We start from the raw sequence: 26098 nt of genomic DNA, 5'->3' as shown, positions 1-26098 counted from the left end.
TAACGTAAACCAATCATGCATCCTAAAGAAAATTATTTTGATTATAAAGGCTGAGAATACAGTGCTTTTAGTCAAGGTAGAAAGGCATTACTGAAGACTAAAGTAACTTTGAGAAAAAATGATTGAGTCATTAGACAATGTTGCTAGATTTTCTTCTACTTGTAGAACAAAAAAAAGCATAGCGTCTATACAGTGTCTTTAAATACTGTCTGAAAGGATTATATATAGGGAAGAAAAGACAGAAAGCTTTTAAAACTGTGGAACTGTTGACAGAGAAGCATATGAATAAAAGATTCCCTGCTCTTTGGATGACCCTAGTATTTAAGTACTGGGTAAACTACATAGTAAAACAAGATTTGTAGTAGAAAAATTGAAAAGAAAAATAAGTTTAACTTGAGTATGTGTAGAGGATTGCAAGAAGGATGAAGGTATGAAGGAAAACGAGGGATATTTTGTAGTAACCTTGAGAAGTATCTTATATCCCATGCTGCCTTGCTGATTTTTCTAGGATAACTTGCATTTTTAAATGCTAAGCTTTAGCTGGACAGTACTATCTTTTTTGTTTTACGCACATTTTCATCCATGCACCTATAAATTCAAAACAGTTTTATGTTGGTATATATACAATGGTGAAATTCTGAAATATATTTTTTTCTATATCCCAACTATAACTCCTTGTTAGTAAATTCCAGGTAAGTGCATGTCATTTTCAGGTTCTCCTGTTAAAATAAAACAAATGAAGAAAATGAAACAGAAAACTAGCTTCACCTAAGACATCATTCTTAGCTTTGCTTTTTACTTTACTAGAAACCCTATGGGTCATACATTGTGCTTCCTCTTGGAAGAAAATGACAACACAGAAAATCACTTCTAGACACCTGGGATGAAAATAGCTCCCCTTATTTAGATACAGCAGGACTTTAGTCAAGACCAGAGATTCTTACAGTCTAAATTGTAGGTCTGCTGAGGCATTACATTCTTTATTGATCTTATAAACTGCAGTGCATGCAAAATAGAAAGCAGTAAAATTATTAGCCCATCAGTACTTTTTGTCCTCATAAGTGATACTGCTCCACCAGTATACAAGATTTTGACGATATCAGAAATGAGTGTGTTTTATTTTGTATTTATGTATACATAAAAGTAATTCTTGTATGCATATTTTCACTCATCAACCATGGATCAGAAATGTACCATTTGGCTAATTGTGTAGGAAAAATGCAGTATGTGTAATGGCACAGCCTCTCCCACTGGGGCCACTATAAAGGCGCATAAAAATCATCAGCGGTACTAAAGTGAGGATGAAGCCTAGAAGGGGATCTGTTCTTGAAGTCCCTCTGTGCCTCTCCCTACCCTTGCTTATCTATGCAAGTTAAATTGGTCTCTCCATCATTCATGATTAGGAAAAGACAGAATCTCTATGGGAAGCACACACTTCTTTATATACCTCTTTCAGTTCTACATTTTCAGAACTCCCTTACACACTTAATGCTATAGCCATTAGTAAGGCAATGAAATGACATAAAATGAACAAAGAGCAATAAAGTAATCATATCCCAGCATGTTTATTTAGTTGTGGTCCTTAATGACTGAGACCTTCGTACCCAGTGATACCTGGAGCTGCTACTAAATTTCCTCTGACTCAAATCCCTAGTTAGGATTATTGTCGGATATGCTCAATGCGTTAACGCCTGACCCACACAAACCATGAAAACAAAACAAAACAAACAGAAAAACACTTCACAGAAAGGAAGATCACTTGTATGAAAATAAGGTGTTTTTTTTTTTAATTCAGCCAAAACTCATTTTCTTTCAAAGCAATACTTGAAGAATAGTTAGCTTAAGAAGAATGAATCACAGAATCATAGAATGACTTGAGTTGGAAGGCACCTTAAAAACTATCTAGTTCCAATCCCCTTGTTGCCACCTCCTAGATCAGGCTGCCCAGAGCCCCTTCCAACTTGGTCTTGAACACCTCCTGGGATGGGGCATCTACAACTTTTCTTGGCAACTTGTTCTAGAGTCTCACCACCCTCTGAGTAAAGAATTTCTTTAACATCTAATCTAAATCTCCCTTTTAGTTTAAAACCATTCACCCTTGTCCTATCACTGTCTACCCATGTGAAATGTCAGTCTTCAAATGGTAGAAGTGGACACCAAGTGGGTTCAGGCAGCACTTCTGCTGTCCACATTTTGAGCAGACTGGATCTGAATTAGATGCAATGCAAAATTTGCATAGCTGCACTAAGATTGTGTTAAAATGTGTTAATGTGGGCCTCAGTCTTTGAGTGTATTGTCCAAATTAGGGACATAAAAAGGCTGAAACATCAGATAGAGTTTGGTGGGTGTTATTAGACTGCAAAAACATTTTTAGTGGTAAGAAAGGTATTTAAAATCTAGCTACTTGTGAATCTGATGACCAGTCAGGCTTTCTTCCCCTCAAAATACTTTGACTTTGACAACCAGTCAAATTTAAGCTGTACTAGCTGTAGCATATTGTGGTTACTTTTACAGTCACTGCTATGTCAATCTAAAATCCATTCCTATTAAAATACCACATTCCTTCAAGAGCTGTAGTTATCTATTAAATATTTAAGTAGAGTTTCTTCTATCTTTACTTTGCAATTTATAGTGTTAAGAAATGTTAAGAAACATTATTGCCAGAAGGGGACATTGAGATAATCTACTGGAAACTGCTATGTAATCCAGTTATTCTTAACGCAGAGCATGTGCTTGTCCTTCAGGAGAACCACTTTGACCTTAAAATGATCAACAATGTACAAAAAAGTTCAGTGAACAATCACAGTCCAGTGGTTAGTCACAATCACAAATGTGGTCTCAATTTAAAAAAGTAACTTATTTCCACCAGGGATATTTCTAGTTTCACCTTTTAACCATCCCTAGCTTGTTTATTAATCTATCTATACACCCATCTATCTATTCATCTATGAAAATTACTCCATTTTATCTTTTTAGAGTTGCCACTTATTCATGAAAAATGTCTGCAGAATCAATTTAGATTCACGTCACTCATGCTGTGTATTTCCTTCCCAACATTTCCCTCTTTCTTCTTTCCCTGTCCCCCTTTATCATTTTATTTAACTAATTCCCTATGCGTTAAAAACAAAAATATTGTATGTCATGAAGCCAACATGTCTTCAGACCTGCATTGAAATTAGAGAAATTCTTTCATGGAACCATTTTTCAGGATAAAAAATTATTCCAGAACCTGGAAGAGACCTCTGTTGAATTACTTACTACATCATAATGAGATGTGAGCAGATTTCCCTTTCTTCTTTAAAATATTTATAACAAATGTTTATAAAATGCCTGTGAAAATCCAGTTATGCCTTTTCTGTGGCAACTTTAGCAGGACCTGTCCCTGAATCACTATTTAGTTGGAAAATCTGGGATTCTTATTAACTAATTTATGGGGTTTTAAACTGCGTTTTGCCTGCTATGCTTCACACTTGTTGCAATGCTCCTGCTGTCCCCATCTCTTCTACACTTTTTTAGAGATATTTTATCAGATAATATTTTTCTGCAGATTTCAGCAGTGTTTTTTTAGACTTCACAGTGTTCAGGGAACCTGGCCTCTTTCAAACTGGGATGAGCTACACAAATGTGGAAGTCCAGCCATAAACCAGCAATTGCTTAGAACAAATAAATTACCTGACCCAGACAGCATGTGAAATGTTGTATTAATATTGTAAGCAAAAAGATACGACAGGTTGTGTTTACAGAAGTAAGTGCACATGATACAGAGAAAAGGCATATAGCTTGGTAACATTCTTCAAATTGCATGCTATAAATAGGAAAATTGGTCAAAAACTACTGGGAAGAAAAAATATTCCTTTTGTATTTGAATTTTCAAGTGATTGAACAGTATGTTACTGTGAAAAAATGGCTTCCTGGAATAAAAACACAATAAAGAAGATCTACATGTTGAATTATTTCATTGAGCTAGGATCCAAAGTAGACCACTGTGTATAAATCACGTCATTTTACTTAAAAAGCGGGGGAGAATAAAACATAGACAGATAGAAGAAAAAAAAAGAAGAAAATATTGGGAGAAAAATAAAAATTGTGTCCCTTTCAGGATGATTGATTTTTGTGCAATCCATATTTTGCTCTCTGCTACATAATTTTATATTCTTGATAAAGTGTCACGAAGTTGGAAAAGGGCTGGGAAAACATATGCACCTTTTTATCAACTTTATGCCTCCCTAAATTTAGAAGATTTTTCTGAATAGGGAAACTAAAAATAAATCAGGAAACAATGTCGATAATGAAGTCTGAATTATCCAGCAGTAAAAAACCTGAAAGTATTTTTAGTATATTTAAATAGAACATTCATAACATAAATAGCAACAATGAAACTTGACTGTCAACAAGAAAAAATACAAGTGATCTGTAGCTGACTTCTACAGATGACATTTTCTTTTTTTTCTTAAATGACATTGCCTATATGTACTGTGCCTTGTTTACTTACACATTTAAACTATTGTAAGAACTCAAGCTGAAAATGTGGCCAACACATACTTTACTTAATCTTGATAGGAAAAGCTGACATTGAAGTTTGATAAGCAAATATATTCACATTATTACTTACAATTTTGTTTCCAGAATGAAATTCTGGGCCAATTTAACCAGATATTGTAAATAAATTAACAAAATATGCAGAAAAATTAATGTCTACAGACAATTTGGTTTTCATCACACATATAGTGCGTTTGCATGCATATACGACAAGAGATAGCATTGTGCAATTTAATTACAATTCTACTAAATAATAATCTTTAAACAAATCTTAATCATCTTTAATGAAATGTGCTGATAAATTAAGAAGTTGAAAAACATGTATTTATTTAATAATAACAGATATATTCCAGCATTTTCTAAGACGAAAACTTTTTCAAGATTCTGTAAGTACTCACTATATAAGTTCTTCAGTCATTAGAGTAACATCATCAGAGATACTTGACAAGAATGCTATTATGCAAAATCTAAATGTAGTTGATATATAAAACATTTTTTTTTTTCCGAAGAAGTATATATAAAATAATGGCAGTTAAGAAAAAAAAAAGGAGGAGCAAGTTGGTCATCAAAATAAATAAAATGTCAATTAATCCAAATATGACAACTTATTAATCAAGGTTAAAAATAAAACTTTTAGAACTTTAGCAAATAAAATCATATTTCTAACTAGCTCTAATGACATGCACAACACTGAACTCAGACTGAGATTTACACCCATTTCCGCCAATTCTTCACCTCTTCCAAGTTACACAAGTATTCTGACCAGCAGAAGGTCCCACGTTACACTACAGTCCAGCCCACACGCCAAGCTAGCCAGTAAAACTTTTTTTTCTCATGGGGACCTTGTGACCAGTGAGAAGCAAAACGATCAGCAAGATTTCACTCAAGCTCCTGAAATTTTTTATCGTTATCATTTCATGTCTATCTTCTTGTTTCTTATCCTTTTCAGTCTTACTAGACTTCTATTTTCCTATGTCAACAAGCACAGATTTTTGCCACTCACTTTGACGAGTTCATCAGTGAAACCACTACTGGTCAGAGGCATGCAAAAGTGAATGGTACTGCTTGTGGCACAAGCTGTGTTAGAGGTTTGTCATGCCACTCTTCTTGATTTTCCAACATGCCTGTACTAAGCTAAACAAATATTTTCACACAATAAACTTCCAATATTTAACTGCATGTAGCCATAAAGTATACCAATCAGTAACCAAATCCACACACAAAGTGTACAAATTATTACAAACCAGCACTACATCTGCAACAATAGCAATATGCAGTATCTTCTAGAAAGTACTGAGGGACAAAGGACACAATTTTTTTTTTCAGTTTTACATAAAGAAAATGAACCAGGGTACTTTTTGTCAAAAAAGACTGTGAGGAAAGCTATCTGAAACTGTTAGTAAGTGCAATTAGAAAAGACAATTGATTCTGGAAGTAGAAGTACATCTAGAAATAAAAGCCCACATGAGTGTGAGAATGATCTTGAGAGAATGGCTCGATGGCAAGTCTTATGCAAGAAAATTAAGAAAATAAATTTTTGCAATTTTAATGCCCTTAAAGGAAAAGTCCACAATTGTTTTATGTCATAAAAGTATTTATTAATGTGTTTATAGGCTACCATTGATTTTAGTTGAAACACTCCATTAACTATTGGAAGACATAGTATAGAAAACATTGTGCAAAGCACTAGTAAATCTACAGGAAATTACATAAAATTAGGTGAGATGAGACAAAATGAATAGATATAAAAAGACTGCAATATATCAGCCTAGCAGTGTTCTTCCCGTAGAGAACGTTCTGTCCCAGGCAGTTTTGAGCAGTAAAGAAGCAGACAAGGACAGAGATCTCAGTCCTGCTGGAAAGCCATCTTCTCAGCAAAACAGCAGTGAACAAACCGACATGAGAAGCATACGCAAAAAGAAGATTGATTAGCCCCGTAAAAAAGATACACAGAGATTTCTCAGTAATATTCAGGCACTGTGAGATGTATATATGCACTGCAGGAAAACCCATGGCTCTTGGTAATGGCTGGCCTCATCCTGTCAGGAACCAGCAAGGTAAAATGCGTGACTCTCAGCTGAAATACTGAATGAGAGAAGGATGAGATTGCTAACGTTCAGAAGAAGGTGAAAAAGAGCAAGAACCTTGTATAGTGACTTCACATACACAGCTGCAGTGCTCAGAGTAAAATCACTTAAACATGAAAGAGAACTATGAACCATTATTTTTTATGATGGTTTTGTCCTATTCCTTTTTGCTGGCAGACTGGAAGTTGAGTTTACAGACACATCTTAGGATAGGGATGCTGTATTTCACTAGATGTTGTTACCATCTTTTGATGCATAAACTCTTTTGAAAATCTGACCATAATCCCAAGTATTCCATAGAGAAGTGTGATAGTGAAAGTTTGTATTTGCTAGCCCATTTTTGTCTTGAGTTCATCAGTTTTCAATTAACTCTAAATGATTATGGCAATCAGAAATGCTTGTGGGCAATTTGTAGAACTCAGTTTCAGGTGTAAATGAAAACTTTTATAAAGTATGTTCTTTCAAAGTATAAACAACTGCTTATCTTGAAAAATGTCTTTTTTTTTTTTTATAATCATCTTGAATAAAAGAGCTCAAGTTTGCTTTTCTTTGTTCTTCTGCACAGATATGAATATCATGAGAAATGTATGCAACTAATAAGTCTAAAATTAATATATGATAAATTTTAATTTCAATGTCTCTACATTAATTGAAATAACTGAAATAATTGTAAATATTTTCAATTACTAAGACTCTTTTTTTTAAAATTGGTTTCCAACTATCTGAACCGCACGCAACTGCGTATCAGTCACATTCTGCTACACTAAGACAACATAGCCAGTAGCAACTGAGAAACACATTATACATAGCACTTAGTTCACCATGAAATTCTAGATGAGTTAATGATAGATAATGGCCTACAATTCATGTGTGACTTATTTTAGCAAATCTCACTGATACAGCAATTCAAGCGCGCTGCATCAAGGGTGCACTAAGTATAATCAAATGGGCTTGCAGAAAAAATCAGCAGAAATTACACAACACTTAATAGAAAAGAAAGTGACATACTTAGAGGTCCCATGGAATCAGTATCGTCTGACTGTTTTAATACATCTGTTCTGTTAGTCTTTTCAGTGCAGAGTTTGTGGAGAACTGAACTCCAGCATCATGCTCCCAGTTATCCTGCTCCTTACCCAAAGCTTTTGAAACAGTTACAAAAACCTGCCCAGTATCACTGTCATGGCTGCCATCCTGACTGACACCAAAATGACATGTAAAGGGTACCTTTGCAAATCCTCTCACATCTTTCTAACTGACTTACAAGATCTACATCCAATATTCAAGATTTGGGTGCACTATGGAGGTACCCAACAGATTTGGAGCAGCAACAAAACTTCACTACCTTGTGAATCAAGTTCTTTCAAGAAGCCCTGATGAATGCACTGAGTAGCAGAAGTACAAGGAATACATATTTATTTATCTAGATGGGTCTAGGTCTGACTTTGTTAGTAATCTTCTTTCATTATGAAAGCTAACCTTAAACCTAATCCTAGCCCTACCCTCTATCTATTAAACAATCACTAATCCAGGAAAAATCCTTCAGTTTTAACCCATGATAGTTTTGTTTCTTTCGGAGCCTTTCGGAGGAAATTTGCCCAAGGCTTTTTAGAAAGCTAACTATACTGTAGCAATGTCTAAAATCGCAACCAGAATGCACTTCAAAGCTTTTGAGCCTTTGCCACAAATTGCACTGGGATAAGGCCTGGAAAGGCAGCAGATCCTTGCTTCCCGCTCACCAGGATAGAACACGAACAACAGCATTTGCTTGCTCTCAGGATGGGACAGTCAAGGACCAGGAGGCAGGGAGCATACAGTATCAGGAGGCCAGCTGGGACACACCGAGGCCAGTAACATTTCCTTTTCCCTTTCTACTGAATCCTTGAAAGACCTGCAATTTTGTGCAGTGGGTGCTTCTTCTGCAAAAAAGTTTTTTACTATAGATCTAAAGATTTTTTTTCTGAGCAGAGCTCACACTGTACTTCCTCAGATTTCTTCCGCAGCTCTTTATAGAGAAAAATAAAATTAAAAGTGGTGTGGTATTTACCACTTTCTCTGACATTCTGGTATTTTGATGCAGGGACATAACAAACACAGGCTAGTGAGACAGATCAGTAAATACAAATCATTCTGTAAAAAGATCACTGAAATAGTAACAGTTTAAAATATCTTTCTACTTCTGAACAGTGTGCTAGAATAACCACTATTTTTACCATGATAATATGCGATAACCTCCTGTGGACAAATCTAAAACAGGTGAAACAGAAAACATCGTTAAAGTAGGGCAAGAACAGCGGATTTCAGGACATTCCCCACGGACAATGGAGCCGCTCTCCTCGCTGTTGGGAGCACAGAAGTCAGTGTGGCCAGCTTGGGCTCTAGATGGCAGCTCTCACTCTGGAACCACTGACAACCAGATCAGAGATAAGAAACTTCTTCAAAAATGAGAAATCCACTCTATGATCAAAAAGTCATTGACATTCACAGATAATAGATGCTGGAGCATGGTCAGTAAAAGACTAGAAACGTGCCTAAGCCTTAACAAATGGTAATGTTCATTCGTGCAGGCAATGTCCCTTTTTTTATATGGGACGTCTTGTTTCATTTTGGTGATGTCAGAAATACTAAAACAAAGTGAAATAAAAACACACATACAGAAGACCAAACATATCCTAGAGAATCAAAAAAATCTTTGCCTATGAAAAATACAAATAAAAAGTCTCAAAGCACATGATCAGGCCCAAAAGGCACTGGAGTAAGGTTTGCCATAAGAAAACTAGCCTGTTTCCAAAACAAAACATAGCCTGAAGTATTTATCATAATTTTGTTTTCTCATCTATCTTTATTTACCAAATAGCAATATAAATTTGTGTGACTGTGCACATATAAAGATTTTCTCCATAATCATATTGTTGCCTCAATGCCTGAGTATATACTTTTTAATTAATAACAGCAGACATAATAACTATCTAAAGCTGATTTACTGATTTTATTTGATATTACCTGTTCATTCTCTTCATCAAAAAATAAAAGAACAGAAATATTATTGTTCTTTTCTACTTTCAGTGGCTTCGGTGGAAATCTACAGGTTCTGAACTTTTTATATTCATTTCTTGGAAGTCACATGAAGCTCTACATAAATTAGTTAATTCACACAAATAAGAGCTCTAAAGAAATGTCAGCTGTGATAGCAATTGCCACTTCTCAACAAGAAAAATGTACGTTATCCATACGAAGAGATTAAAGCAGAGTTCAAACTACCTTGTTAGCAGCAGCTTCCCTATGGAAAGTGTACATCAAAACTAACATACTGTTTCTTCCAAGACTTACTTTCACCCACTTCACCCAAACAATCATCTGTAAGAATATGTGTAACAGTGCCCTCTGGTGATTATGTGCCCAAGGAATATTCTTTCATTATTGTGGCTGCTTCAAATTTGTGGTAGGGCTGATAAGTAATTTTGACAATTTTGCAAACTGAATTATGTTACCAATTCTCAAAAACAGCAGTGAAGAAATTAGGTATTTGCAACTGGTTTATACCCATGGTTTTAAATGCAAATTCACATGAAGAAAGAGACAGTAGCCTTGACTAGGTTAAGATTTATGGGTGCTATAGACAGCATAGCTACTTTTATGGCTAAGAATGTAATAGATCCTAAGCAAACACTGATAAGTCCTCTATTCTCCTAAGAAGTATCCGCCCATCAAGTGTCCTGACACTGGAAAGCCCCACAGTTTTGATAAGAATAAAGACAAGCTAACTGTAGAAAATAACTTCATTTCTTAAGTTAGCTGAAAACATTCATCAAATGTTTCGTGGGCAAGAGCGGTGTCTTCATCCATTACTGGATCATGATCACTGCATTTTCAATCCTACTGCAATATATACATAAGCAAAACATATATATTACTGTGAGGGTGACAGAGCACTGGAATAGGTTCCTCAGAGAGGCTGTCTCCATCTCTGGAGGTATTCAAGACCCACCTGGATGCTTTCCTATGTAACCTACTGTAGGGGACCAGCTTTAGCAGGGAAGCTGGGCTAGATGATCCCCAGAGGTCCCTCTCAACCTCTATGATTCTGTGATTCTCTGATGTATGCATATGTATGTATACACATATAAAATTAAAATAGTGAATAGACTTGTTATTGAACAAAGGAGTAAAATTCTACTTTCGCAAGATTTAATTGTCAAACACAACAAAAGGTTCTGCACTAACAAAAAAAAAAGAAAGCTGATATGAAAGCGCACTGGTTGAGGCCTGAAAATACCATTCCAGTCTAGTTTATTACCTCCTATCTGGGGTGAAACTAAGGGCAGATTTACTGGGAGTGTTATACTACTTCATTAGTACCTCCCAGTAATCACATATGCTCCTTCTCTCAAGGTACCGTGGCAGTTACTTCTAGCCTCTGTAACATAACCTAAACTGCAGCAGTGTTCCTGTAAAGGCAGTAAAAATTAGGGAAGTTAACACAACTGTTTGTTTCTCTAATGTTTGTAAGAGATATAAGAGATTCTCAAAAGAATGAGAAAGGGAACTTTATGAAATATTGTCCTAATAAACTTATCTCTTATGATGATCACTTTTCTCACTCATATTAAATACCCCTCACCACACTCTGAACATGGTGACTAATTAACTTCATGTTTTTTAAGAAAGGAACCTGGCAGTCCCATGGAGTTGTTTAACAAATAACCAGCTATCCTCAGAGGATTCTAAAGCATCACTTCCAGCCAAGTTATTTTGGCCATGTATAAATACTAGTAGGAGGCAGCAAGAAGTAAAGGGGAAAGAAAGAGCTAGTAAAATTAGATCAGAAAATTAAAAATCAGATTTTTACATTACTTTGCAATGTTCAGTCCATTTATTATAGTTACACTGGACATTGTAGGCCCTGTTTACAGTACATGGCTCTTCGAAGTTAAGCATCTGCCTCTTCTAATAACACCTGAAAAACATCCAGCTATTCGCTTTCCCAAAGCAGAGGCACTGGTACTTTCCAAAGAGGACAAGTTAATTCATTTCATAGAATCACAAAATCCTGGGATTGTAGAATCATAGAATATCCTGAGTTGGAAAGCACCCACAAGAATCATCGAGTCCAACTCCTGGCTCCACACAGGACCACCCAAAAATCAGATTATATGACTGAGTTGTCCAAGACCATATGACTGAGAGAGCTGTCCAGATACTTCTTGAACTCCAGCAGCTTGGTGCTGTGGCCACTGCCCTGAGGAGTCTGTTCCATGCCCACCACCTTCTGATAAAGAACCTTTTCCTGATATCCTACTTGAACTTCCCCTGACCTAGCTCCATGCCATTGCTCAGGTTCTTTCTAATGCCAAAGAAATGAGCATGCTATCTTGCAACCAACAAAGTAGCAGTTTCAAAGAGTTAGAAGTTCTCCCTCCTTTGCAGTTTGTCATCCTGAAAAAAAACAAATGGAGCGAGTAAACTCCCCTTCTCCACAGGTGGAAAATGAAGCAGATTTATTTTGGCAAATAAAGAAGGGGCTGTGAAAGTCAGGTCTGCAGTAGAAATATTAACTTTGCTGATAATACTTTTAAAAGCACTAACGGTCCTAGAGCAAAGGCTACCTTTTATTACGCCAGGAAACAGCATTCAGCCTCACGAGGCTAACAAGGATCAGCGTAATATATGAAAAACCTAGTGGTTGTTCAGACTAGTCTGGGGTCTGCTCTGAACATCAGACATAAGGAAAGTTAGTGAGCAGTCAAATTAAATTACTTTTAAACTTTTGTATATTTTTGTACAGTTCCATAGATATTTCTAAATCAAGGCCGCTCTCAACAGAAGACTTTAGCCAGCAGCAAAATGGAAGAGTGAAACTGCAGTGTAAGATGTCACCATTTGGTTACATGAGGTAGAGGAGTAAGAGGTAGGTGCACTCTGTGCTCATGTTCCACGTTGGCGAAGGAATTGAGAGCTGAAAGTGCTTTGAGGAGAATGTGGTTATTCTGTGCCACATTAATAATTTTAATAAAGGGAAAAAGAAACATGATCCAGGGTAGCTGTAAGCAATACTGCATAGGAATTTAATAGAAGTAACGCAGAAGTTTAAAAGCAATCAAAAACCAAATATGAAAAAACAGACTTCTGTAGAAAATCTTAGCAAATTGACAAAAAAATGTCAAATTTGTTACAGTTATCCTACGTTCTAAACAGATGTGATCTGACTGTAATGGACATTTGTTCAGGTAGTAAAAGCAAGAGCACACATACAAAAAAATCAGAAATACTGTTCTGCTTGGGGTTCAGCCCAGGCTTGTCCCACTTGCTACAAGCTCCACACTCGCTAGGGCACACTCCCTCCAGTGCCACCAGAGCTGCACGGACTGTGCCTGAGCATTGTAAAAGAGTCGAAGGTCTACTGAAATTAACTCCTTATTAATCAAAGACAAAATAATTCTCTCTCTTCCATCACATCAGAGAATGGGAAGACAGTTACTTGGGAAGCGGAGAGCCCTGGCAGCCCTCCTGGCTCTTCTAGCTCAGAACAGTACAGCTCTGTCAGTGCTGCGGCATGGGTGCACCGACCCGACTTCATACTTCTGTTCACAAAGGTAGTTCACATGTTTTAGATCAGTCACAGCTTGCCCAGTGATTCTAAGGGAAAAAGGAGGGAAAATAAATATACTGTTATTCTAGATTAAAAAAATAATAACTGACAGAAAACACAGATTTTTTTTTAAGTACTACTGATTTTCCTTCGCATTCCTCTATCACAACATGCTCTGACAATAATTCTGCATAGTAAATAAAGTAAAAAGAAAACTCTAATCAGATAAAGTTATAATTCCTTATACTTATGGTTCTTGTGTTACCTTGACAAAGACAAACCCCAGTTTGGTTCCTCTGGGCAGCGGGATTGCACCATGACAGATCTTTCAACATAAAGTTACAAGAAAAAGAAAGAGAAATAGTTTTTTCTATTTTTATCAAGTTTTTATAATGTCTAGGTTTTCCATCTCAACTGTTCTTGTTCAAACTAAATCTAGTTCAGGAAAAAATCCCCACCTCATTTCCCTGAGAACCTAGTTATTTTGTCTACCTCAACAACCAAGCTACTCTACCTTGTCATTTCAATTTTCACATATTTTCTCTTTGTGTATTAGTTCTTTGATTCAATGAAATCTCATCTCCTCAGCCCACTGCCATAAACTACTGTCCGGAACAAAGCTCTCTCTCAAATTCAATCTCAAACAAAATGAAAAAGAGAAAATCACAAATGAGAAAGTGGACCACAACCAATCCTACGGGTCCCATTCTCTCAAGGTCTGCAAGCTATTTTGCTTCATCAAGTAAACCTGAACTACGGGAAGGTGCTATCACCTCTCTCATTGTCGAGTGAGAATGTGTTAATAAAAACAAGCCCTCCTTATGGGGACATCGGTGTGTCAATGTTAATCACTGATTTTGCTGAAATACACTACTTGATCTCCGAAGTGATTTCCAGATGAAAGACAAACAGCTGAAATTGTGTTTGAATAAATGGAAAAGCAGACTGTCACACATCTGTGGAATTACTGTTGCTAAACTATGATTGCAATAAATAGTAATTATGTATGTAATGGTAACACCTAGAAATCATTTGTGCTCATTCAAGTTTTTTCTGAGACATTTAACAGCCTCAGTAAGCAGGATGACAAGGGAAACCTCTACATTTATGCTGTCATACATAGCACAAAGCACTGACCTGTGGAGGGTCTCCATGTAAAGAACCTTTAGATAGAGAGTAATTTATTTTTGTTTCAAAAGTTAGGATATTTATTGCACTTTCTCATACTGCCTTTTAAAAGCTTTGTAATTTCTTTCTTCAGTTCTGTGCATGTGCTTTTTCTCCACTTTATATGCCTTCAACAGCTTTGTAGAGAGCCCCACCTGCTAAGGCCTCCCCAAGAGAGCTGTAATAGCTGTAACTCATAGGACTAGATTGTGAAGCTTTTCCTTCAAAAGAAAATCTGGAAAACACCAAAAATAAAAGACTTATGTAGCAAACATGTATAAATGCTGGAATTTAGTCCCTATACGTGAACTTTCAAATTAGAAGAATTGAGCAAAGAAATTTATTAAGGTTCTCTAAAAGTGAGAAAATTCTTTGTCACATAATGGTGCCTGTAATTTTTGCAATCAAGAATAAGTAGTTGTCTATATCCTTGCTGTGCCATTGTTGAGGTACAAGCCGTGCAATTGCTTCAATGGAATTACATGCAAGGTTAGCACTGAAATAAAAAATGTCTCACACAATGATTGTGAATTTAGTAAAAATGATGGGATTCATTTTTTTCATTCTTTCACAGTGATTTTTATCCCGTGTAACCCAATTAACTGAAGTTCATGAGGCAGAGAAAACAGCAACAGCGTGCAGAATTGGTGCTAATGATTCCCCCATGCCACATGCTAGCAGTGACGTATTAATAACAGCATATTCTAGCTTGATGCAGATGTTCCTAGAGTCTGGTGACTATTGAAACAGTTTCAGTTTGCCGAAAAGCAATACTTTGAGTTCTTTATTCAGCTGCAAATAGGATGTGTTATTAATAAAACTGTTCAGACTTCTTCAGCTGAGTTTTTAAAAAGCTAGCCTACAGTTAAAAATTACTAGCATTTCCCCATGACTTTTCAGGGCATTACCTCATTCTTATCAGGTTTACTGTGGTGTGATTCCGTAAGTGTGCATACGTTAGAGAATGAGACTTTAATGAACCTGGCAACCTGCAATATATTAAAAGTAACCTTCTAACATGCAGATATATATACACAAACTTTGTAATGCACACACATTTCTATAAAGCCTTCAACATTCCCATTGCTGTATTGGAACATAAATCTCTTGTTACTACTTTATCTATGAAACAATCATTCTTCATGCCTCAGCATTTTATTTTCTACCAAGCAGAGAATCCAGCTTCTGTGGAGTCCCGCAAGACTCAGTTTTGAGCCCCCTGTTCTGTTCTCACCTTACTACTTTCCAAGCATCAGACATGAGGTCATCAGTCTTCTCTAATCTTAACCACTACAACAACTTTAGTGATGCTTATCTGCAGACACTTTAACACTTGTTAGCATGTCTCCTTCTCCACTGTCACTGTTGTTCCAAGTAAGTTCTAGGCTTGCTCTTGGCTTTCTAGGCCAAAGCTTGAGATGTACCCAAACAATTCATCCCTTTCATTATCTGCTCCTTCTCTCTGTTCCTCCTAAACTGCTCGCATATTTCATAATCTCAGCATTGACCTGGTTCTTCTCTTACATATCATCTGCAGACTGCCTGCTGATTCCTGCAGCATTCCCTGTATATAAAAATTTCTTTGGCACACAACCAGAGCATGCTTTTCTTCCCCTAAAACCATGAGGCAACAACTTACTTAGAAACCCAGAGCTTGCAATGAAGAATTTTGCAGCCTTTGTCCCTTTTCAGAGATGTCTCCAGCTGCCTTGTTCAGAAGCTGCTAGGATTGATGTCTGAACCGTGGTCTTCCTACCATAGACACCCGAGTTGCCGGAGGCCAGTCACCTCATTTCATCTCTTCCAAACAATGAAGTGGAAGAGCAGAGTCCTTGGAAAAATGCCCTACATCCATCTTCACCAAATTCCTCATCTTGATACTCATCTGTTTTCAATTCAGTTACATCTCCTTCTGCCCGAAAGCCAAGCTCTCCAGCCCTACAGATGTACAGATCGTAATCCATTCTCCAGTGCACAGAATGATGCATCTGCTCCTCCCTCAAGCACAAGCTACAAAAAACAAATAAACTTCCTCCAACATTCACCCTCTCCCTCATCCAAGTATTTGCTTGGAAGAAATCTACAGCAATGGAAGAAGAATACAGTATGTCACATTTCTTCATGCTGTAACTGCTAACCAAGTTTAATATGCAGACAGCTGTTCAACTCCTGTCTACAGCAAAAGCTGGTGAGTTACTCAAAAGACAAACAAAAGCAAGTCAGCAAATAAACAAATAAAAGCAAACAAACTCCCAAATACACATACAGAAGCCACACATATATAATCAGCTGTTATACAGAAAAAAATACCTTTCACACTATTCTTATTTATTTTCACTAATGCAAAAAAAAAAACCTCATACACAATTATCTTGATTCTGCTAGAGCAAGGCAATCCAGAAACTGGACAGCTACATTCCAAATAAGAGAAAAATATAAAATGCTACTAGTCAAGTTCATATAGATTAAATGATTTACAGTTTTGCTTAAATAAAAACATGCATACTTCTCCTTGTTTAGAGACACAGAAAATTTGAAATTAATTGTTAGGACACAGTTATCAATACCAACGGAGTATGTGTGAAGTCTAAACCTCTCAGCGTGGTACACCAAGCACAATAAGAAGACAGCATGAAACACAAAGAAATTACTTGGGAAACAGATAAAAATGTGGGATCTTTTCATGAATGAAAACTAACTTTGTTTTGTAATATAACTAAACCTTCATTTTGTAGCACAGAAAATACATATGAGACATTATTCTGAGGTGTTCTAAGTCAAGTTCCTAGAAATCAAAGAATTCAAAATCTATTTTCCAGGACCTAAACTAGTCAATCACTTATCTTAAATTTCATATTTTTATTTTAAACACTTTGTTAAGAATCTATCCCATAAATAAATAAGTAGATAGATAGGAAGAGAAACAAATAAATAAAAATGTACTACTTCTACCATTATTTTGGTGGAGCTTATACTGAAAAATAAATTTTAGAACAGCAAAGAGCTTGCTTAATAGAGTCAAGCAAAATTCCTAAATATTTACTGCATTTAGAAAATAAATATAGTAAAAAATAATTATAAAAGTTAAGAAGTGTTTAATAGAGAAGCTGTTAAAAGCTTTTGTTGTTTTGGACATATACTAATAACATTATTAAATATTTTGCTTCAGAACGCAAGCAAGTTGCAGATTTGTATGATTCACAACCAACCGCAGAAAATATGCATTCATCTAAATTCAGTATCTAAAGCTTGAGATACACTGTAAGTAGTTACCAACTGGATGATATATTTTTGTAGGTACGTCTCTGTATCTTTTTGTATTGTGCGTCTCTTACAGTTCCACTATAGCTACACTGACTGTAGAGTCAAGGTCATCTGAAACAGCCAATACTAGGTCTGACCAAAAATGAAAAAGAGACAGAGAAAGAAGACAAAGAAGAAGATGTCTGCGTTCTTTATCATTCCGAATCAAAACTCTACATTGAAAAAAGTCTTACCTGGAAGAAAAGGATTCCTACAACAGCAACCACTAGCAAGACGCAGATTTTTCTTGCTATCTGAAAAAATGTATCGTCTCATCCCACATTACAAAACGTATTGGATTCTTTATCTAGCTAAGAGCAATGAAGCATCTATAGGTGTCCAGAATCACAAGTTGTGGTTGTGGGCATATATATCCTTGGTGGAGAAGTGCACCACACCAGCCATTTTCAAGATTTCTAAACTATCCATCACCCAAGCCAGGGCTCCTCACAGTTTCTACTGTCAGTTGTACTGGTCTGAGGTGGAACAGAGCTCTTAAACTGAGAAATGGAAGTCCATTACTTCTACAAAGAAGCTGTAGTCACAGTGATCTCCTAGAGCACATTCTCTTTCCAGGTTTGAATAATGTATTTAGTTCTAAACAGCAGCTTCTCTACAACTATTATTTTGTACAACTAATGAAATAATTATTTATCAGAAATGTTTTTCTTTCATGACCTTGCCCATACAGCTGGGGTTTAACACGCGCCTTGTTCGCTTGAGTTGCTCTGCTCTCTAACGATGCATTCCTTCCTGTTGTGGAAAGCAAGAAGCTGGCCTTACAAATTCCAAGCAGCAAAATGAATCGTAAAGGGTTTAAAAGTTTGCAGCAGTCTCATACATATGTTCTTCCAGCCAGTCAAATCTGTGTTCGTTTTCCACCTGACAAGGATGTGCTTTTCATACATGTATCTTAATATCAGAATGCCCATTCCTGTTCTATGGTATCAGAAACTTAAGAACGCTCACCAGGAGTGGTCTTCATTTTCTAGCTACTTTTAGCTTCAGATACGTACAGGGTAATGAACTACTTGACCTAGTGGATCAAAATAAGATAAAAGTTCCACTATTAAGTTCAGTGATAACAAAATTCATTATGAAACTTTTGTTAAAATTTGAATTCCTTTCTCAGCCGAAGACTGCAACCTGTTTAGCACTTCCTTGCCTTTGAAATGTAAGCCCATTTATTTAAAGTTTCCTGTATTTTCTCTAATATTAAAAAGGTCTTTATAGACTTGCTATTGAAAAGACTGCTATAGTTGAGTTGTTTGTCCTCCTATTTGCCACTAATCAACATGATGTTAAAAACAAGAGATGAGCTGCCCTCTGTCAATTCTCCGGCAGGCAAATACACCTATGGTGGCAAGAAATGAAATTAGTAGTTTTTCAGACAGAAAAATATACAGAGGTTGCAATACTCCACAACTTCAGCCTCAGTTCTCCTCAGAATTGACAATTCCTTTCCATGGGTATGACAGGCATGTACCTGAACCTCATCCACTGACGTCCAGCATCAAGCTGCAGGCAGCCCTGTATCTGGCAATTTAAGATACCATCTCACCTCAGTTATGGACAAAGATTTATATTCTGTTGCCACTGATGGGGACAATTACATTTAAAAGAGGTGGGAGACGAGGTGCACAAGCAAATGGTGCTAGTGCCTTAAACTGCCTTGGTTGTTTTGGTTGAGCCTGAAAACATAAATGAAATGCATCGGGAAACTTGCATTTTTTCTTCTCCAATCTTATTTGCCAGCAAACAAAGGTATTTGAATGAAACTTGTGAAATTTGTCTGGAGAGATGGATTCAAATCAACTTAAAAGCTCAAACTAAACCTGTGCTCATGAAATAGAAAATGCATCTCTATTTTTTCATGTAGTATGGACTGTTCATTCCTGGGAGCTGATGTTCTGCTCCTGTCAGTTACGTTCTACTCTCAATGCAAAATAACAATATTAAGGAGGTACAGGCTCGGAAAACTGCTTTTTATTATATTCTTTTTCTCTTCAACCACTTTACACCAAAATAGCCCTAACCAACCAATCAACAAAAAAAAAAAAAAAAAAAAAAAAACCACAAAATTAGCCTAATACATCTGCACTTAGCCTATTTTAAATGCACTTAGCTTATTTTAAAATTTTACATCTAAAATTATTTTCCCTAATCCTGTAGCTTATTTTTCTCTTCAGGGAAATACAGTTTTTAAGATGGTGTTTCTTTGACATAATGATTAGGCTTTCCACATAAGCTTGGGAGTCAACTCTAAACTCTTAATGATCTAGAAGATTCTGAAATGAAACACGGAAAGAGAAATTTCATATTCAAATTGAGAGCCTTCTTTTTATTTTTTTTTCCCTATTTATCACAGCTAAAATTGTTCATGTTAAAATCATATCTGAAGTTCTGTTAGACCAAGTTCTAGCATTTATGTTAGACCAAGTTCTGGCATTTATGTTAGACGAAGTTCTGGCATTTCAAAACCGAAGTAAACGAAAAAGAACAGTCTCTAAGGCTCCCTAAAGCACTTGGTAAAATGACATGTTCAATATTAATGTAGAAAGTCACAGAAGTTCAAAGAGACAAATAACTAGGGAAAAAAAAAGAAAAGTTAAGAACAATAATGTAAGACAAGACATTGTTAAACTGAGACAACTGAGACAACAGGCATAGAAAACATTAAAGACGTTAAAATGTACATCTTTTTAAAATATTTTAGATTTGGACATTGGAGCTGGGAATGCCACTTTTCTTCCAAAAGGTAAGAAGGATATTAAGTAAGGAAAATACATACCTACTGCGTAGATAGCATCTACCACCAAAGTCAGACCTTGCAGTAAAACCTACGTCTTGTTTTCAAAGTTCGTAAGTAAAAAGCCAATTTCCGTATTTCCATTTCTGTGATGACAAAAGTGCAGATCAGATGGTAACTGCCCAGAAAGCGTATGAAACTACACATGTAGTTGACGCCGTACAAGGTCTCAGCCAGCGTCACTGTGCGGCTACCAAACAGCCCAGGAGAAGACTGTTTTCGACTTCGTTAGCAGTTGGAACAGGGCAGTAATTATCAGGTGTTTAGCAGTACGGTAAATGAAATTCTGTCAATTCACAATATCATAATTACTCTGAACTGCAACAGCAGGTACAAGTCAACACCTGACTACAACTAACAAGTGCAGAGCTAGGAGAGCAAATGTTTATCAATGTGCAATCACAGCACGGACACCATCTCACTTCTCTGAGTCATCTCTAGACCGCTACAGAAGGAATTTTGTCTGCCAATATAATGTCAGCCTGACATTTCCTTGCAGAAGGAATAAATACTATTATCCTGAAGAGCATATCAAAAGACACTGTCTGAAAGACACTTTCGGGTGCAATTCTGAAACAGGCAATATGAATAAGTCATTACAGTCATCAATTTCAAAATAACAAGAAGAAAATCTAGCTGCAAGAGGCACGATATGTGCCTGAGATACATGAGGAAACGGGTCGGTTGCCATGAAGAGTTTTCAAGCATGTGGAAGAGCTCTGAGAGCGTAAACTGGTCTCACTCCTTGCCTGGTGCCAATACTTTAAACTTCAGCAGCAAACGAACAAATGACGTGTTTAACAAAGAAAGCGGGAAATCCAAAAATCTGCCTAACTTTCTGCCTATTTTGGTTAACAAGGATCTGGTTACTGCTGAGTGCTGCTGCTGTTTTTTTCTCAGACAAAAACAAACCAAGCTGATGTAGCAGAGAAACCCCATACAAAAACGATGCAAAGTGACCTTTCTCAGTGCAACATTGCCATAGATGCACTAAAAATGCAACCTGAATTGTATTTGCCGTTTCACAGAGGTAAAACTAAGTCTTGGGTGCAGTTCTGAGAATTTATTAGTACCTCTCAAAGCCCCCCTCCCACTTGCACCTAATTTCTACGTTTGGACAGGTATTGTCTTAGGGCAAACTTTGCCATGCTAGAAATAGAGAGAGAAAACAGCAGTATTTGTACAGGTCTATTGTGGCTGGATTCACAGATAAGCAGGAGGCAAAGAAAATTCACACAGCATCTTGTATACTGCTACTGTAATGTATGTCCTTGTTGCTTGGATACCTCCAGAGAATTACCAAGCAGGGGTGCGAGTCTCTTTCCTAGTTGGTATTAAATAAGAAAATCCCACCCTACCACTCTGTAAGAGGTAGAAGATGCACATGGAGGCTTCCTGAGCGACTGCCAGCCAAGTACCATAAAAAGACAGATCAAGCCACGAAAATTTTAAATCTTGTGGGTTGCTGCACCATGTTATGAACTAGATCTCGTACAATTCATCACCCAAGTTACAAAAAAATAGTTCAAGAACTCAAAATAATGAATTCTGTCATTTCCAATAGAAGTGTGAAGAGAGAATTATGAATGAACCTTTTAAAACACGTATGTGGAGGGAGATTGCCCTTCTACAAAATGAAAGCAGCAGGCTTCTATTTAAATGGTCCAATCCCGAAACCGAGACCTTTCATTTTCAATTAACTTAAATTGACAATTGAGAAAGGTTTGAAAATGTTGTTGGAGCCTTTCACTTTGATAGATTTCAGCTCTGACATTGCACACAGCATTCTGACCTGATTTTTAGGGTGTGCTGTTTTAAAATTGAAAATTTGAAATGAAAAGAATTTGATTCAATCAAAGCTGTTGCAAGACACACAAACATCTTAATTTGTTAGTAATGAATTTTCCATATTTTCTCATCATTTATTATATAATGCATCATTCATTAAGGCACATTAAAACCTAGGAACCATGCCTTTCTGTAACGTATTAGAGCTATATTTTCCTTGTAAAATTAAATTCTATCACAGAACATATTACCATATACAAGAGGCAACTACCACAAAAATAAAAACCTTTATATATGTTCTAAAACAGTCTACTTTACCAAGCTGTAATACTGAAATAACGCAATTACGCAGTACTGTGTACCTCATATCAACGGGACGCAACTTAAGCAAATCAAGCTAATTTTCAGGCTTAATACCAAACTGAATTGCTTTGGTCACTTTTGAACACACAAAGGGAACAAAAGAAAGATTTCTGAACAGCTGAAACACTTCATTTAGATAAAAATGAAATTAATCAAGTCAAAGATGGAACTTTAAAATACTTGAGAAAAAAAAGTAGAGATCCCTGCATAGGAAGTGCCCAGACATCAATTAATAAATGGAGCACATTGCCCATGCTCTTTGACAGATGTAAAAGCATAAACAGCTCACCTCAGAACCACATGATAGTCAGTTGTGAATCATTACGGTTGTTTTGCTACAGTAGATCGAATCCCCAAATAAAATTGGATGGATTTTCCAAAACTCCCGTCACATTAGGGGTTAATGAAAGCAGTATAGAGCATACAAGCGCAGAGTGGGCTGCCATATTACTGACCATGAATTTTTTCAGGACATCTCTTCATACTAATCATCTGCTAAAAATAATCGGTATTGTTTAAAATAATATTTTGATTCTTGTAGCTGACAAAAAGTGGAAATTTATGTTTATGATACAGATTTGGAAGTAACTGGTGATACGTGCTGGACCTCATTTTTCCAACCCAATCCTAAAGAGAGTGAAGAAACAACAGAAACAACCTTTTGCAGTATTGAGTCCATATACACCTGCTATAAACTCTGCAGCAAACTTCAGAACAGAAGCCATGTCAAGTACAAGGAATAAATTCTATTCTTGCACCTTTGCAGTTTTTCAGTACACACACATCCAATCCTACTTGATTCCAAAATTCAAACGTGGCCAACTCTGAAGGAGTGAGAGCAGCGAAGTGTTTATCCTACAAGACCTTTTTTAGGGAGCTGGTCTGGCATACTTTAATGATGCATGCAGAAGAGCTGTAAGCATCACTTGACTATCCAAGGAATTGGATATTACCAAGCCTCAGGAATTCCATTTTCTCCACTGTATCTCCTGTGTTCTTCAGTGGTGGGAGGCAGGATAGACAGCAGTGCTAGTTCAGTGCCAACCAAATCTTCGGCCATTATACTGCATATGGGTACTTACGTAGCCATCTTGGAAATTCAGGCTGGATCTCTGCATTGTCCTGCTTTTACATTAATGCCACTAAATACAACTGTTTGCAGAAGAGAGATGTTTCTCTAATTATATAAGCTGCAAAGAAAGCTATGCTTTGCGGTAAGCAATTAGCTTTGGGAATCAGTTCTAGGCTCCAAATGCTTGAGCTGCTAAAATGAGAGGCAGTATCAAGTACAAGGTAATGGCATCCTGATTTTGTCCGATGCCTGGTAATACTTTTTGTATGTATGAAGTGACCCTCAGTCTGCCCAGTGTGCTTCAGTAAGAGAAACAGGGAGAGGGACAGGGATCTGAGCATAGGATGATGGGAAAATATTTTTAAAATTCTGTTTTCTACTCAATGTTTTCCAAACTGAAAGATAACGAGAAGTGCAAATTGTGTTTCAACAGAACATTTTAAGCATTTTGTCCCCTTTTCCTTAGCATATGACTAGAAAAAGGTTAAGAAGAATGACATGGTTGATACAGAGTTTGTAATATTTGAAAACCATCTGTGTGTATACATATATGCCTCTACGTAAGTTGTACAAGCTGCTGTTCTTAAGGAACATAGAGAATTCCATAGCACTCCATAGTTCTCTCCAGCACACAGAAGAGTCAGGGACGTGGAGAGCTGGGAAGCATGGTATCCTACACAGGGAGCCAGTTTTAACAAACAGAGAGGCAGTAACAAAGATGTCACTTTGAATTATTCCAGTGTCTTTGTAACATGGATGAGAAATCACAATAAACCAAAGTACATGCCTCATTGTACAAGGAGTGGCCTACAACAAGGAAGGTCGGACACAACACAACCATACTTCACTAAGGGATATTGCTTTAAAATACTGTTACCATTGCAACCTGCTGTATTCTTCTGAAAATGTTTGCCCAGAGAGGTTGTGGATGCCCCGTCCTTGGAGGTGTTCAAGGCCAGGCTGGATGGGGCCCCGGGCAGCTTGGTCTAGTATTACAGGTGGAGGTTGGTGGCCCTGGCTGTGGCAGGGGGGTTGGAGCTTGATGATCCCTGAGGTGCCTTCTAACCCAAGCTATGACAGCCAGTCCCACTTCAGCTCACAGGAACAAATGTTGGAATCAGGCTGAAGTGCAGCATCTGAAAGTTGGCTTTCAACAAAGTTACAAGGCATCATGTTTTAGTGCACCTGCCGTGCTGTAGGAGGGCACTGGCAGCACTGCTGGATTTGCCTGCAAAACCCTTCCTCGGCCCTCAGCTTGCTTTGTCCTTTTCATGTTTATATACATAATCGTTTGTTGTTTTTTTTTTCTCGACAGGAAGTATTTTGGGATTTCTCACCACGGCACACCATTGGGCCAAGAACTACTGCTAGGAGCAGCCTCACAGTAACAAACCCACCTGCTGCACAGGTCATTGCGAGGGCGGGGCGGGGAAATTAACAAAAAAAAAAGAAGATAAAGAAGAAAGCAATCAGAAAACGCTCCTCAACCCGATGCAAAGCTGTAACTGGCGCTGCCAAGGCTCGGCAGACGGCTGCACAGCGCCGGGGCCTGGCCGGGGCCGCCTGCAGCAGCACGCACTGGGGCCGTGCCCCGCCGGCTTGCCCGTCCGCGACCCGCGGTGCAGCGGCAGCACACCCCGCCCCGGGGGCCCGAGGCAGCGCCCAGCGCGCGGCGTGCTTCTGCGGAGCGCCCCGCGTGCCCACAACAGAGACACGTGACTAGTCGTATTTCTTTAAAAAAAAAAAAAGTGTATGTATGTAATCGAGCCCCCCCCACCCCCCAAAGGCCCGGCCGCTGTCCGCTCTCCCGCCGGCGGGGTAGCGCTCCCGGCCTGCACGCCCTCCTCCCGCGGCCGGGCCGCCCCTGGGCACGCTGCCGCCAGCCCCGGACTTACCGGCGGGGCCGCGCCGTCCCTCGGCCCCCGCGGCGCGCTCGCGGCTCAGGGCGGCGGCATCCCCCGGGCCGGCCGCCTCCCCGCACCCCCCGCTGGGTCCCGGCGCTGGGCTGCGTGCCTCGCTCGGTGCGGCCGACACCGTCTTTACCGCGCGCTGTAGCGGGGAAGAGGCGGAGGAGTGTGCGTGTGTTTGTGTGTGTGCGTGCAGAGGGAGAATTAACTTTGCTCAATGGCGACAGGGCAGCAGCCTCAGCCCAAGCATCAGATCGATTTACTAAACAAACGTGGGTGGGGATGTTAAACAGTAACCAGCAGCTTCAATGAAAACTGAAAGCTGCTCAGCCCGCGGCTGGCCCTGCGCGCACCCCGCGCCCGGCGGCGGCCGTGCGAGGCGCTCCCGGCCCGGCTCGGCTCGGCTCGGCCTGGCCCGGAGCATTCCCGGCGGGGCGGGCGGGGCTGCGGCGGGACTCTGCCACCCGGCTCGGCATC

The 26098-nt window shown here is 38.1% G+C and overlaps 1 protein-coding gene across 1 annotated transcript in view; it reads right to left on the bottom strand.

Annotated features, from left to right (window-relative positions):
* HNF4G (hepatocyte nuclear factor 4 gamma) overlaps window positions 1–25896 on the bottom strand; it is a 58584-nt gene extending 32688 nt beyond the window's left edge. The window contains exon 1 of the mRNA XM_021388098.1: window positions 25610–25896. The gene's annotated coding sequence lies outside the window, so the exon portion shown is untranslated. The remainder of the gene's footprint in view (window positions 1–25609) is intronic.

This window comes from Numida meleagris, chromosome 2 (assembly GCF_002078875.1).
Source record: "Numida meleagris isolate 19003 breed g44 Domestic line chromosome 2, NumMel1.0, whole genome shotgun sequence".
In the NCBI taxonomy this organism is placed as follows: Eukaryota; Metazoa; Chordata; class Aves; order Galliformes; family Numididae; genus Numida; species Numida meleagris.
The sequence above is the reverse complement of the archived record's forward strand: the minus strand, read 5'-3'. Positions and strand labels throughout refer to the sequence as shown.